Source organism: Aulonocara stuartgranti (genome assembly GCF_965226115.1).
Source record: "Aulonocara stuartgranti genome assembly, chromosome: 19".
Taxonomy (NCBI): domain Eukaryota; kingdom Metazoa; phylum Chordata; class Actinopteri; order Cichliformes; family Cichlidae; genus Aulonocara; species Aulonocara stuartgranti.
In genome coordinates this window covers 17,703,613-17,719,828 of record NC_138955.1, presented here as the reverse complement: position 1 = coordinate 17,719,828, position 16,216 = coordinate 17,703,613, and the positions used below count along the sequence as shown (strand labels likewise).

The following is a 16,216-nucleotide window of genomic DNA, read 5'->3' as shown; positions in this document are numbered from 1 at the left end:
AATGGATGTTTGTATCTGTGTGTGCCTGTATGTCTGTGTCTATATGTCAGGTTGGGTATCAGACGCCACCTCTCTGGGGACATCTCAGGCCCTCCAAGGTTTGGAGGCCTATCTCCCCCCACCACCACTTCCCCTGCCAGTGGCGGACTCCCTCAGACATCGGTGCGTTGGTGGTTCTTTGTGTCTGGGGATGGGCGTCCAGGTACACACCGGCTCACTCCTTGGCGGCCGCTTATCGGGGCCTGGAGCCTGGGGCTCGCTCGGGCCACTTCGGAGGTGGGGTGCCCCCGGCCTCGGTCACTCAGGCACGGCTGGCTGCCGGCGGAGCTCACGGGCGCGTCACTGCAACTCCCCCTGGCTTCTGCTCCGCGGCTGCTGAGTGAACCCTCATCTGGGACTCTCCTCAGCTCTTTCTGGGACAGTGGCGCAGCTGCCCCTCTGTTGGTCTTCCTTGGTCTCTTGTGTTCTGAGGGCCTCTGGATGTCTGGAGTTTTGATCTCCTCCATACCTGCTTCATGCCCTGGAGGACGGGGCTGTGGCCCCCCCACACCCTCTAGCAGATTATAACATGAAGGAACCTTTTAAAAAAACAAGCGCGTCCATGCTCACAGGTGTACACACAGGTGATCACACCCACAAACTACACCCTTTTTGGCTCCTACCTCAAAGCACACTGTGTTCTGTCGATCTTACGTGCTGCACAATAATGTTTAATATTTAGTATTCACTGTCATATTCCCATATATCATTGTGATGCTGTTTATTCTATTACTCTTGTTCTCTTCTGCTTGTTTTCTTTTTTCTTTCTCAACAGGTGATCCAGGTGATCGATATATGAATTTTCTTTTTCTTTTTTTTTTTGCTGCCCATTCTGTTGGTTTTTGTCTTTTGCCCTTCTCCCCCGTCCCTCTTCTCAGCTGTTTCTCTTTCCCTCTTTCTTTCTCCCCTTCTTTCCCCCATTCAAGTCTGTCCCGTATTCAGCAAGTGAAAATAAAATAAACAATAAAAGGTGAATCAAATGGACCATTATGGCAAGACTGGGATGGTCAATTTGGTAAAGTAAATCCGTTGGGCATCTTTCTTTGCCTTTAGACAACAATTCTGATGGCAAAAGAGCCAAACGGGACAGGCAAAAAAAAAAAAATATTGATGATTTTGGCATACAGCTCATGAAAACCCAAAATTCCTAACTCAAAAAATGAGCATATCATGAAAAGGTTCTCTAAATGAGCTATTAACCTAATCATCTGAATCAACGAATTAACTCTAAACACCTGCAAAGATTCCTGAGGCTTTTAAAAACTCCCAGCCTGGTTCATTACTCAAAACCGCAATCATGGGTAAGACTGCCGACCTGACTGCTGTCCAGAAGGCCAGCATTCACACTCTCAAGCAAGAGGGTAAGACACAGAAAGAAATTTCGGAACGAATAGGCTGTTCGAAGAGTGCTGTATCAAGGCACCTCAGTGGGAAGTCTGTGGGAAGGAAAAAGTGTGGCAGAAAACGCTGCACAACGAGAAGAGGTGACCCGACCCTAAGGAAGATTATGGAGAAGGACAGAGTCCAGACCTTGGGGGACCTGCAGAAGCAGTGGACTGAGTCTGGAGTAGAAACATCCAGAGCCACATCCAGAGAGAGTACAGGCGTGTGCAGGAAATGGGCTACAGGTGGGCATTCCCCAGGTCAAGCCACTTTTGAACCAGAAACAGCGGCAGAAGCCCCTGACCTGGGCTACAGAGAAGCAGCACTGGACTGTTGCTCAGTGGTCCAAAGCACTTTTTTCGGATGAAAGCAACTTTTGCATCTCATTCGGAAATCAAGGTGCCAGAGTCTGGAGGAAGACTGAGGAGAGGGAAATGCCAAAATGCCTGAAGTCCAGTGTCAAGCACCCACAGTCAGTGATGGTCTGGGGTGCCATGTCAGCTGCTGGTGTTGGTCCACTGTGTTTTATCAAGGGCAGGGTCAATGCAGCTAGCTATCAGGAAATTTTGGAGCCCTTCATGCTTCCATCTGCTGAAAAGCTTTATGGAGATGAAGATTTCATTTTCCAGCACGACCTGGCACCTGCTCACAGAGCCAAAACCACTGGTAAATGGTTTACTGACCATGGTATTACTGTGCTCAATTGGCCTGCCAACTCTCCTGACCTGAACCCCATAGAGAATCTGTGGGATATTGTGAGGAGAAAGTTGAGAGACGCAAGACCCAACACTCTGGATGAGCTTAAGGCCGCTATCGAAGCATCCTGGGCCTCCATAACACCTCAGCAGTGCCACAGGCTGATTGCCTCCATGCCACGCCGCATTGAAGCAGTCATTTCTGCAAAAGGATTCCCGACCAAGTATTGAGTGCATAACTGAACATAATTATTTGAAGGTTGACTTTTTTTGTATTAAAAACACTTTTCTTTTATGGGTCGGATGAAATATGCTAATTTTTTGAGATAGGAATTTTGGGTTTTCATGAGCTGTATGCCAAAATCATCAATATTAAAACAATAAAAGACTTGAACTACTTCAGTTGTGTGTAATGAATTTAAAATATATGAAAGTCTAATGTTTATCAGTACATTACAGAAAATAATGCACTTTATCACAGTATGCAAATTTTTTGAGAAGGACCTGTAGATTTTGTGTTACTGCTGTGTAAACAACTGATTACATTCAGCAGTCTTGCTTATCTACACTGACTTATCTGGCGGACACAGATCAATGATATTTTGCTAACCAAATCGGATCAACACCAAAAAACACAAGGTTAAACTTTTTTACAAAGAAGTGCAGAGCGTATCATCTGAAAGGTACAAACATTTCTGGATAAGTCTTTGTGAAGAAGCTGATGGGCCTTTCGATATCTGCAAAAGAACATCCGTGTTCTTATCATTTTGACTATGTGATGTGGTGATGCCTGCTCATAACCTTGACTATCAGTAACCAGGACAATACAGCTGTGGTTGCTGTGGATACGGACACGGGAAACCGTGAATCCATTATTATTCATTGTGTGTGAACTAGTTGCAGTGAAGATAGCGTCTACGGTTTCTGTACTTTACGGGGGACGAAATGTGACTCTGATAAATACAGGGAGTGCAGAATTATTAGGCAAATGGGTATTTTGTCCACATCATCCTCTTCATCCATGTTGTCTTACTCCAAGTTGTATAGGCTCGAAAGCCTACTACCAATTAAGCATATTAGGTGATGTGCATCTCTGTAATGAGAAGGGGTGTGGTCTAATGACATCAACACCCTATATCAGCTGTGCATACTGTAATTATTAGGCAACGTCCTTTCCTTTGGCAAAATGGGTCAAAAGAAGGACTTGACAGGCTCAGAAAAGTCAAAAATAGTGAGATATCTTGCAGAGGGATGCAGCAGTCTCAAAATTGCAAAGCTTCTGAAGCGTGATCATCGAACAATCAAGCGTTTCATTCAAAATAGTCAACAGGGTCGCAAGAAGCGTGTGGAAAAACCAAGGAGCAAAATAACTGCCCATGAACTGAGAAAAGTCAAGCGTGCAGCTGCCAAGATGCCACTTGCCACCAGTTTGGCCATATTTCAGAGCTGCAACATCACTGGAGTGCCCAAAAGCACAAGGTGTGCAATACTCAGAGACATGGCCAAGGTAAGAAAGGCTGAAAGACGACCACCACTGAACAAGACACACAAGCTGAAACGTCAAGACTGGGCCAAGAAATATCTCAAGACTGTTTTTTCTAAGGTTTTATGGACTGATGAAATGAGAGTGAGTCTTGATGGGCCAGATGGATGGGCCCGTGGCTGGATTGGTAAAGGGCAGAGAGCTCCAGTCCGACTCAGACGCCAGCAAGGTGGAGGTGGAGTACTGGTTTGGGCTGGTATCATCAAAGATGAGCTTGTGGGGCCTTTTCAGGTTGAGGATGGAGTCAAGCTCAACTCCCAGTCCTACTGCCAGTTTCTGGAAGACACCTTCTTCAAGCAGTGGTACAGGAAGAAGTCTGCATCCTTCAAGAAAAACATGATTTTCATGCAGGACAATGCTCCATCACACGCGTCCAAGTACTCCACAGCGTGGCTGGCAAGAAAGGGTATAAAAGAAGAAAAACTAATGACATGGCCACCTCGTTCACCTGATCTGAACCCCATTGAGAACCTGTGGTCCATCATCAAATGTTAGATTTACAAGGAGGGAAAACAGTACACCTCTCTGAACAGTGTCTGGGAGGCTGTGGTTGCTGCTGCACGCAATGTTGATGGTGAACAGATCAAAACACTGACAGAATCCATGGATGGCAGGCTTTTGAGTGTCCTTGCAAAGAAAGGTGGCTATATTGGTCGCTGATTTGTTTTTGTTTTGTTTTTGAATGTCAGAAATGTATATTTGTGAATGTGGAGATGTTATATTGGTTTCACTGGTAAAAATAAATAATTGAAATGGGTATATATTTGTTTTTTGTTAAGTTGTCTAATAATTATGCACAGTAATAGTCACCTGCACACACAGATATCCCCCTAAAATAGCTAAAACTAAAAACAAACTAAAAACTACTTCCAAAAACATTCAGCTTTGATATTAATGAGTTTTTTGGGTTCATTGAGAACATGGTTGTTGTTCAATAATAAAATTATTCCTCAAAAAAACAAATTGCCTAATAATTCTGCACTCCCTGTAAATGATAGTGTAGTAATGACACCCTTAGTAGACAGCGAAGTCGCACACCCTCTGTCTGTTTGTACACTGAACTTCTATGTTCTGCATTTTTACCAGTCAACCATTTAATCCTTGTTTCTACGTTGGCTCACTTCATCTCTTTGATTTCCAAAGCTATACTACAGACTACTATCCGATGCTGCCTAGCCATATTCTCCCCTGACACCTGACTGCATCTTCTTCATATCCACCTGTGACTTGTATAAGGCACCTGCACACATAGCCATTTCCATACTATTTGCAAATGACAACTAGTCAGGATTATTGACTATTTAATCAAATTGCATGTATCTGTAGTTATAATATGATTATTGGTCACTTATGTGCTTTAGACATGCAAAGTGTTTAAATGCATAAAGGTGATTAAAAATGATAGAGGGGTAAGACGCCCTAATTATCTGGTGTTTGGGTATTTTTGATGCCAGGATAACCAGGAAGAAACTTTTGTTTTCTTTTGTTTTCCAAGTTATTTGCTCATGTTTCAGCTGCTTTGATTTATTATGCAACAATTACATAGTTGACTGCAAATCTGGAGTTTGCAGACTCAAAATTTGTATATATTGCTGTCTGAAAAAAATATATACTAAAACATAGCTTACCAAATTGGCTTTCTAGATGCAGTTGTACTGTATTCATACCATAAAAAACAACAGCTAGTGATTGTATGAAAGTAGATTTTCTTAAAGGCAAGTAACAAATTGATGATACAAACAACAAAAGTAGAAGTTAACTGGCTCTGTAATAGTATAACTTTAAAAATGTCTTGTCATTACTCCTTAATGTGACCCATTTTTACTTAATCTGTAGGAGGTATGTGTTTGGAATATTAGTGGATATTAACCAGTGTCCTATTAATTATGGAGTATGTTCTCCAGCTAATGAGGGAGCAAGAACCAATCTGGCTGTAGCTGTTCAGTAACTATGTGCCCCCCCCCACACACACACACACGCACAGAGTGGTGTTGGGGCTTAAAGTGAAAAGGGGGCGTCCAACCAGCTAACAATTTTTAAAAATGTCAAAGTAAATTAAAAAAGAGTTATATAAATAATATTCAAGTGTTTCTCCCTCACAGTTAAGGACAGACTTGGAGCACTTATTTATAGTTTCTGTTTCAGAGTTACTGGGCCCGTTATAGTGGTCAGGCCTCCCAGCACATTGCCACTGCAGTAGTTTAAACTGTCATGCTTCAGGTGACCCCCACTGTTCTGAGGTGCCAGTGAGGGTCACTGTCAGTTCCCGGCCTTGCTTGGTGACAAGCAGTTCCTCTGCACACACATGCACTTAACACATGACCACATAGAAACCCTGGCATCAGGAAAATATTCACACATTTTATCATGTTACAGCCTTATTGCAAAATGGATTCATTCATTTCATTTTCAAACAGGACAACAACCCTAAGCACACAGCCAAGATAACAAAGGAGTAGCTTCAGGACCAGTGTCTAAATGCTTTTTGAGTGGCCCAGACTTCAACCTGATTGAGGCAAAATGGCTGTGCACAGATGCTCTTCATCGAAACTGATGGAGATTGAGAGGCTCTGCAAAGAGAATATGAGAAACTGCCCCAAAATAGGCGTGCCAAGCTTGTAGCTTTATACTCAAAAAATACTTAAGGCTGTAATTGTTGCCAAAGGCTCTTCAAAAAAGTACTGAGCAAATCTTTAATCTTATGTTTCAATTTTATTTTTAATACATTTGAATTTAAAGCAAAATTTCCACATTGTCATTATAGCATATTGTGTAGAATTTTGAGGTGAAACAGTGGAACATTACAACAAAATGTGAACAAGAGCTGTGAATACTTTCAGGATGCACTGTACAGTGGGGCAAAAAAGTATTTAGTCAGCCACCGATTGTGCAAGTTCCCCCACCTAAAATGATGACAGAGGTCAGTAATTTGCACCAGAGGTACACTTCAACTGTGAGAGACAGAATGTGAAAAAAAAATCCATGAATCCACATGGTAGGATTTGTAAAGAATTTATTCGTAAATCAGGGTGGAAAATAAGTATTTGGTCAATAACAAAAATACAACTCAATACTTTGTAACATAACCTTTGTTGGCAATAACAGAGGTCAAACGTTTACTATAGGTCTTTACCAGGTTTGCACACACAGTAGCTGGTATTTTGGCCCATTCCTCCATGCAGGTCTTCTCGAGAGCAGTGATGTTTTGGGGCTGTCGCCGAGCAACACGGACTTTCAACTCCCGCCACAGATTTTCTATGGGGTTGAGGTCTGGAGACTGGCTAGGCCACTCCAGGACTTTCAAATGCTTCTTACGGAGCCACTCCTTTGTTGCCCGGGCGGTGTGTTTTGGATCATTGTCATGTTGGAAGACCCAGCCTCGTTTCATCTTCAAAGTTCTCACTGATGGAAGGAGGTTTTGGCTCAAAATCTCACGATACATGGCCCCATTCATTCTGTCCTTAACACAGATCAGTCGTCTTGTCCCCTTGGCAGAAAAACAGCCCCATAGCATGATGTTTCCACCCCCATGCTTCACAGTAGGTATGGTGTTCTTGGGATGCAACTCAGTATTCTTCTTCCTCCAAACACGACGAGTTGAGTTTATACCAAAAAGTTCTACTTTGGTTTCATCTGACCACATGACATTCTCCCAATCCTCTGCTGTATCATCCATGTGCTCTCTGGCAAACTTCAGACGGGCCTGGACATGCACTGGCTTCAGCAGCGGAACACGTCTGGCACTGCGGGATTTGATTCCCTGCCGTTGTAGTGTGTTACTGATGGTGACCTTTGTTACTTTGGTCCCAGCTCTCTGCAGGTCATTCACCAGGTCCCCCCGTGTGGTTCTGGGATCTTTGCTCACCGTTCTCATGATCATTTTGACCCCACGGGATGAGATCTTGCGTGGAGCCCCAGATCGAGGGAGATTATCAGTGGTCTTGTATGTCTTCCATTTTCTGATGATTGCTCCCACAGTTGATTTTTTCACACCAAGCTGCTTGCCTATTGTAGATTCACTCTTCCCAGTCTGGTGCAGGTCTACAATACTTTTCCTGGTGTCCTTCGAAAGCTCTTTGGTCTTGGCCATGGCGGAGTTTGGAGTCTGACTGTTTGAGGCTGTGGACAGGTGTCTTTTATACAGATGATGAGTTCAAACAGGTGCCATTCATACAGGTAACGAGTGGGGGACAGAAAAGCTTCTTACAGAAGACGTTACAGGTCTGTGAGAGCCAGAGATTTTCCTTGTTTGAGGTGACCAAATACTTATTTTCCACCCTAATTTACGAATAAATTCTTTACAAATCCTACCATGTGGATTCATGGATTTTTTTTTTCACATTCTGTCTCTCACAGTTGAAGTGTACCTCTGGTGCAAATTACTGACCTCTGTCATCATTTTAAGTGGGGGAACTTGCACAATCGGTGGCTGACTAAACACTTTTTTGCCCCACTGTAAGTGTTGTTGACTCCTAGATAGAGAGATGTGGCCTAATTGTATTTATGCATGTGTGTGAAAATCTCCCAGAAGCCACAGATGGAGTTATCGCAAAAGCCAGACTCTCCCTGTTATCAAAGGCTCCTAGGCACCTGTGATGTTTTCATATCCCGAAAGTTTTTGTGAAATATTAGTGGTTTTAAAAAACATACACAAACCAAACTCATACATAACACCACCACAGCTTTAAGTCATTTGAATCACATGGTTTAAGCTAATTAAGGCAGCATTTACCCTAAAAGCTTGCAGAGACATAGTTAATTTATTAGGTCATTATGAAGAAATTGAAATAATAATAAAATAATACTGACATAAACTGTTCTTTGATCAGCCAAATCAAAGCATGTTATTAGTGCTCAGGTAAAAAGGCTGGCAGGTAAGGGGTATGAGGTGTGCATCAGTTCCTATGGAACTAGCAGGTTGCACATCCAGAGGCACCACGAATGCTGAAAAAGATAAAGATATATGGCTTCGTAGTAAAAGCGTCCATATGATGAACTGACCAGCTCCAGACCTTTAACAAGAAAGTGGGAAACAAAGATGACAACGGACTATCGACAAAGTAGATCCTATTTCTGACAAAAATGGCACCATTCATCTCTGTAAACTCCAGAAACTGGTCTCCTCAGTTGCCAGATGCTTATGGACTGTTCTTAAAAGAAGAGGGCATGCTACACAGAGGTAAACATGGCTCTGACATTTTTGAAATGTAATGCTATCTTTGAATTCAAAATGTGTTTGTTACAATCCAGTTTAAATATTTGATATGATTTCTATTGTAAATAAAACATGGGTTTATAAGATGTGCAGATGACTGTGTTTTTTTATTATTTAAAGTTGAATTGGGTTGGACCTGGTGACATCAATGGCTATGACTTAAGATTCTTTCTCTGGCAGAACCCAGAGCAGACTCAAGCGACTCAGCAACACGATGCTTATTGAGACTGAGTAATTTGTAATGTGAATTGGGGGGTGGAGGTGACCAAGAGACTTTGATCCATTTGAGTTTATTGTTCATTCATGTGATCTTACTTTCTGCAGCATGGAGACTGAGTGGGGAGGGAGCAGTGGGTTGGCTTCCAGAGATTCTCGGGTGAAGAGTGGGCAGGCAGGTTGAGGGCAGGTACAAGAGACAGGCCATGGTGAAGGTGAAGCCAGAGATAAGTGAAGCAGCAAACTTTTTTTCGTATCATTGGATTGTTGTCCTAGAAAAGAATATGTGTTTGTACTGAACCATCCCCCTAAGTGTACAAGTAGACCCAAACCATCATGGTTTGGGTCTACTTGTACACTTAGGGGGATGGGAAAGCACTTTGGCCTCAACAGTTTGACAGAATTTTTGGTCTTAATTTGTTTCCCATCCTGGATTTCATGAATTAAATAAACAAAATGTAGTTGACACTGTATTACAAAGCAAGGATGCTTTGGTTTGTTAGGTAAACAACTGCTACAAAAAATACCAAGTAAAATACATTTTTTCTTGCTTCTTGATTATGTTAACTTAACGAGTCTTTGCAAATTTTTCACATCATATTGCATTATTTCCGTGGCTGCTTGAAGTCTTTTGACATGGCACCAGCTGTGTGTCCTCAAAGGTTTATGACATTGCAAAAAACTCCAGACAAAATCACACTAATTAGATGCTGTGAGACAACTATAAATAGATTATTAGTTCTGTTTTATTCCTTGTTGTCTTCAGCACTGTTTTCAGGAAGGAAATAGGACAAGATTAAAAACAGTTTTCTTTGCTCTGAAGGAAAGGAAGCCAAAGGTTTAGCTGAAAATCCCAAAGCGATCTGAACTATAGCAGGATGAAGATTTTATTTCATTAATTTTTTTTTCACAACTACACAGAATTTTTTGTGCATAATGATCCAATTTTAGTCCTTTGGCTGGAGAATGTAGTGCTCTATGTGCCAGCATTTGGACATCAGTGATTTTTATTTGATTATATTGGCTCTGAAATCTATGAATATAAAATGATGAAATAACTGAAGCTTTTCCTGACAGCTTAATTAATGTAATACAAAATAAAGCTCTGATATATGCCTTTTTCCATATGTACAAGCTAATAACCAAACAATACTGACAAGAGAACCTCCTTAAATTGAGCAAAGACAGTACTCAAGGCCATACAAAACCACTTCACTCTTGCTTGGGTTGTATGGGAGGTATCCCTTATGCTGCAAACTTAAGAGCAAAGATGAACACATATAATAATGTCCCAATCCTGGACATTGGTGTGCACCAATGGTAGGGCTCTGTCTTTAAACCACAACAGACCAATACAGCATCAATCAATCAGCGATCAATATAACACATCACAGCACACAGTGTCATCTCCTGCTCACTCTTCCACAATTTGTGAACAAGTTGTGGAATCCCCGAGATCCTTGAACCCCCGTTCTTAAGGTAGGACTTCATCTCCAAAATTGCTAATTGTCATTTCTGCCACTTTACACTCAATTCACATTCACACACTGCAGGTTACTGTTTCATGAAGTCAACAAAACCACATTATGTACAAATAGCAGGGAAAGGATTCTCGGAGCATCAAACCCCAAACTAAGTATTCTGAGTACCTGTATTTAAACACCCCAAAACAGGAACTTCTTGTTTGAGATTCAAAACTTAAAAAAAAAAAGTTGTAGTTCCACATTGATTTTGTTTGTCGGTCATTCTCAGCAGAGAGGAGTGCTGCGCCAATTTCTGAGCAGATGTTCTGCGAATACCAATACCAAGACACTCTTATTCTGCTGGAAAACCTTTGCTGTTTCATCTCTCTGTGAAATTCCACAAAGGTGTTCTGTTGGATTCAATTCAGGTACATACTCTCATGTCAAAGTTTTCAGGTTTCTTTTTACTTCTTGTGTTTTGGTTTTTTTTGGCAGTGTGTTTTGGATCATTATGATGTTGGAATATTTCTCTCCTGGCAAGCCTCTGGAGCCTGGGAGTTGCGTTGTCATATCCACAGGGATTCATGGTATCATCTATAAATGTCATCTCCCCAAAACATTTTGCACTCATGCATACAAACCCCATATTGTCAGACCCCAACCTCCGCCCATCACTGTCGGGACTGTATTCACTGTGGCTGTCCTGGCGAGGCTCATAAAAAATGCTGGACTTTACCTCAACCAAACAAATTTATCGTATGAATTTATCTGGTTTGAAATAAGAATGTGCTTCCAATATTCATCAGGCTTCTTTTCGTGATTTTTTTAAGCAAAGTTAATCTTAGAGTTTTGTGCCAGACACCAACATTATGCAATGTCCTTGGTGCTGTCACAGAAATGCAGATTCCCACTGATAACCCCTGTGCCAAAGCATTTTTCCCCTGTTTTGCAGAGCTAAACATTGTGCAGGTAGTATACCGTCTGGGGTGTAATTTTGCTATGTAGGGCTGCTGCACCTAAGATTAGATGTATTATGGCCTTTTCTGTATCTCTTGATTACAACTGCAGCTGTGCCAGAATCTGTTTTTAGTTGGTGCCATATACCCATATTCTTTTCCATCTTTGTGAAGTCTGGTATTTAGATTTTTCATTTCCCAACCAGTTCTTTTCAGTGTGTCTCTGCATGTCCATGATGTAGAAAAGCACAACCCACAGGCCCAAAACTAAGAAAGTTCTGGTGTTCGATTCAAACATGTATCCAGTTTTTTTTTGTTTATTTGTTTGTTCGTTTTATCTCTGTATTTACCTCTGTTGCGAGTTTTGACTTTGGGGCCTGTATTTAAATACACTGCAGCCTTTTTAAATGATTATTCATAAGAGGAAATACCCCAGATGTCATTGTAGAAAAAATGCTAATATTAAGAGATGAAACTATTTTAAATCATTTGACCTTTAAGTAATATTGCACAAGGGTGTACTCACTTTAGATATCGTCTAGCCAACAAAATGTGTGTATTTTTTAATTGGGGGGGTTATTCCAATTTATAATAGTTAATTAGAAGTGGCAGCTGGGGATGGATTTTTTTTTAATCAGCAGGTGTGACAGTTGTCATAGTAAACAGAAAAGAACTCAGAGCTTCATTTAATGCAGGATGAATAATCTCACAGCTAGAGAGGGCCGGGAGTTTCTGCCAAAGAGGGGACAAACAATCCGAGTCCAGGTGAGTATTATACATTGTTTCATGGAATTGAGCAAACAGATTTGAGTCCTTACTCATTATTTCTCATACAATTACCACATCGAGGAGTTGACAAGAGGAGTTCAAAGAGAAATGAAGTGATGTAGAGCAGTGATGAGTAGTGGTAAGTAATAGTTTTCTTCCCAAGCAGAAGGAGACCAGTTGGAGTTTAGAGGTGAGTTTTGCAATGAAGGCAACAGGTTCGACTTCAAAACCTGGAAACTAAAGAGATAGAATAGAATAGAATTCAACTTTATTGTCATTGCACATGCACAGGTACAGGGCAACGAAATTCAGTTTGCATCCATCCAGAAGTGCTTTAGTGATATAGATATATTACAATGTATATTAGCAATAATATAGATATGTGAGTATATTACAGAAATGGGTCTATTATGGTATGTTATAATGTACACGGTATGAAGTATGTTGTGAATATTCTATAACTATAAGTATGTACAGGCTGTAGTGAGTACAAGCTATGTACAGGCTATGAACAGGATATAAATATGAAAAACTATAGAGATCCAGTAACCATCAAGTGATCTTCTGTTAAAAATAAATAAATAAATAAATAAAAGACTAGATGATTATTCTTCAACTGTGCAGCTGTGTTACTGTAATTTTACTGTTTTCAGCATTTATATTAGATTCAGTCTCTGTTCCTCTGTCAGCAAGCAGCCCCGATAAGCCCGCTGTACTGTAGCTAAAATATTTTGTGTTCCCTCCTAGTGGCCAGAAAGCAAATAGTTACTGCTGTAATGTATATAGTTTTTGTTGTAACACCTGAAATAATCTCCTAACATATAATGTGTGTTATATCTCTTGTATTCAGAATCAAATTCCCTTTAGATTAGAGTTGAGGTCTGTTAAATGAAAAAAATGGTTTCCAAATGGCAAGTGGAGTTAATATGTATATGTTCACTTTCTATTAGATTCAGACTTTGTTTTATTATGAGCTTGCTCAGCCTGACAGGTGCAGTATATGGTACATAAAATGTCCAAATTTCCGTTTTAAACAGAGCTACACACAGCCATAGAGGTAAAAATGTTGTGTTTAGATTTTAAGATGCGCTGCTGTATGTATTCTTAATGTGCAATAGGTCTAGAAGCCAGAGTCTAAGTGTTTGGTATTGTGAGTTAATATGTAAAAAGCTACTGGTTCGGAAAAAAAAAAAAGATTCCTAACAGCTGACAGAATTACTGCTGTGTGTTTATATTCCCCACAGTGTTTACAGTCAATAGAGGCTTTCCTGAATCAGACTAACAAGATTTCTCTCATTGGATACTCCCCTGTCTGATTGGAGATGGGGATAATTGTCACAGCCACAGCGGAGAGATGATGAGAATACAAATTGTCGCTGGCAGAGCAGAGGGAGTGAGAAATGATTGCTATCGCTAAAAGAGAGAAAATTACCATCTTAAGCAGAACTGATTGGTGTCCCACTGAATGGAAGGCTTCACTTTAGTGATCAAATCACATCAACACTCAGAATTTAGTCTCAATGAAATCATATCAACAAGAGCAGAGACTAGTCAGTCCTCACTGTATGGAAATAACTGGCCACCAACAAGCCCACAGAAAATAGGGTTTCTAAGAGCCTTTTGAGAAATGAGAAAGGACAGTTTTCACCAAGGGCCCTTGAGTGTAAAGGCTTAGGAAGATTTCCCTGGAGAAATATTATGCCTTTCAGGCAAGTGTGATATGCACTTTGGCTTTGATTCCCAGTTGGCTGTGGGCAGACTGTCCTAAAATATGTGGGTAAAACTATTCATACTCATACATGGAATGCACTTAACTTGTGCTTCTAGGAATATGATAAAAAATGTGAAGGTGGTCAACTGGACCGCATGTACAATGCTATTTCTGGATTTTGTTAGTGTGTCTCTGTGGATGATTATTTTAAATTAATGATGATCAAACAATGTTGGTATGTTGTTAGGTTTGAAAAAGATGCTGATTTGAGACTAAAAATTCTCATTTGAAAGAACTGATTACTACTTGAACTTAATTATGGAGTACTGATACAGTTAAATATATGCAAGTACACAGTCCCTCTTCACACTGGAATGCTACTGTAACATTAACATTATTATTAATTATTCAGATATGCAACACAGATATTAATGGGTGATTAGTAAACGATAATTAGATAAATAATACAAGAAATAGCAAACTAAGAGCTACTTGTTAATTGAAAAATCATGATTTATTGATTATGACTTATTAATTTCATGTCTGTTAAAGTGTAGTAGCAGCATAACACAATTTTAAATAAACAATTTTGAGTATGATGGAACTATTCACGATCTGCTGTCTTTGGTGATGCTGCCTCTTTATTAATTACCTGGCACATTATCAGTTTTTCTCCATTTTATTCCTATTTATACATTTTTTATGGCCTTGGACATTGGTAAAATTGCAGACAATGTATTTCTACATTCAAAGCAACAGGGTAATTGCATCTGCATGCAGGTCATTCTATTGATTGTGTTAGTTCTTTTATCCAGGCTCTTGGCAACAGTGAGCGGTAATCTTGTGGCTTTGGCACAAATAGCCTTTGTGCGTTTACTTCAGTGGCTGACTTTACATGAGTGCACACCAGTTTACCTTCAGATGAAATTGCACATTTTACCTGTTTAAATCCAGGTTTCCTTAAACAATGAACACTAATGACTGGAGTGCTAGTACCGCTCGACAGTTTATATGATGAATTCATGGCTGTTGCACGTCACAAAATGCGTGCAGTAAAATTTATATTTGATGAACTGTAACAGTTAAGCCTCTAATGCACTTAGTGTGAAGTACTCCTTCACATGCAAATAGCAAAATGACTGTAGTGAAATATACAGCTGGGTTTTTTGCATCTGACAATCATGCTGTGTGTGAACACGTAGACATGCCACCTGCTACATAGCGTGTTAGAATTGTCACGGCAGCATTAGCGTTTCAAGCCAACACTGAACTGCATCCTCTCAAAGCTGCTAGTGTGGCTGCACACTGCCAGCCCTTTTTTTTAAAAAAAATCCTGCCAGGATTCATTCGTTTTCTTCCACAGCTTTTAACTTCGTATGCTACAATGCTACAGTACACCCAGCAGGCTGAACAGCATGAGGGTGACCAGATACTGATGAGCTGTAGCACAGTTCTGTGACAGACTGCTGGGGCTCCATTTAGAGTTTGTTCCTAACTTAGCACTGACAGATCAAAAAGGCTACACCAAGCATACGGTGTATTCAGAACTGTGTGCAACACAATTATTGCACCTCGGTGGTTAAAAACAGCATTTTATTCCATTGGAAAAGAAAAGAACAAAGCATTCAATTAATACTATACCATAAAGAGATAAACACGCTGCCGCTTCTTGTGAAATACATCACTTCTCCAACATGACTGTTTAAAAAAAAAGGCATGTGCTTAATGATAAAGTAATGCGATATGTCAGTTTAAGACGTCAGTGACTGCCCCATTACCTTCACCACCCTCTTGGATAGGATGGCCCAGTAGGTTTATGAATGATGGTGAATCAAAAAGAACAGCCCCTCAGGGAAAGAGATGTAGTTCTGAGTTTCTGTTCCAACACAAGCCATCACCATGCAGGGCCTGTCAGAGCTCCAGCGCCATCTGAATATGTATGCCTGGCACTGATCCTCCCCGAGGGGCTAACTGGCCTGGACGAGAGGGACCCGTACTGGAGGTCATCTATGTGTCATCTAAGTGTGTGTGTGTGTGCGTTTGTGTGTGTGAGAGAAAGATGGCCCTATAAGTCGTGTTAGCTGTTAATATTGATTGGGTAATGTGAGAAAGAGGTGATGTGGGCTGCATTCTGAAACACACATACACTCTGCTGTAAAGCTACAGATATTTTCTGGCAGAAAATGGTCACATTAATTTGCCTGTTTCTTCATCTCACCAATAGTCT

The 16,216-nt window shown here is 40.7% G+C and overlaps 1 protein-coding gene across 1 annotated transcript in view; it reads right to left on the bottom strand.

Moving 5' to 3' along the window:
* LOC309695823 (uncharacterized protein) overlaps window positions 1–16,216 on the bottom strand; it is a 232,739-nt gene that overhangs the window by 73,852 nt on the left and 142,671 nt on the right. The window lies entirely within an intron of this gene.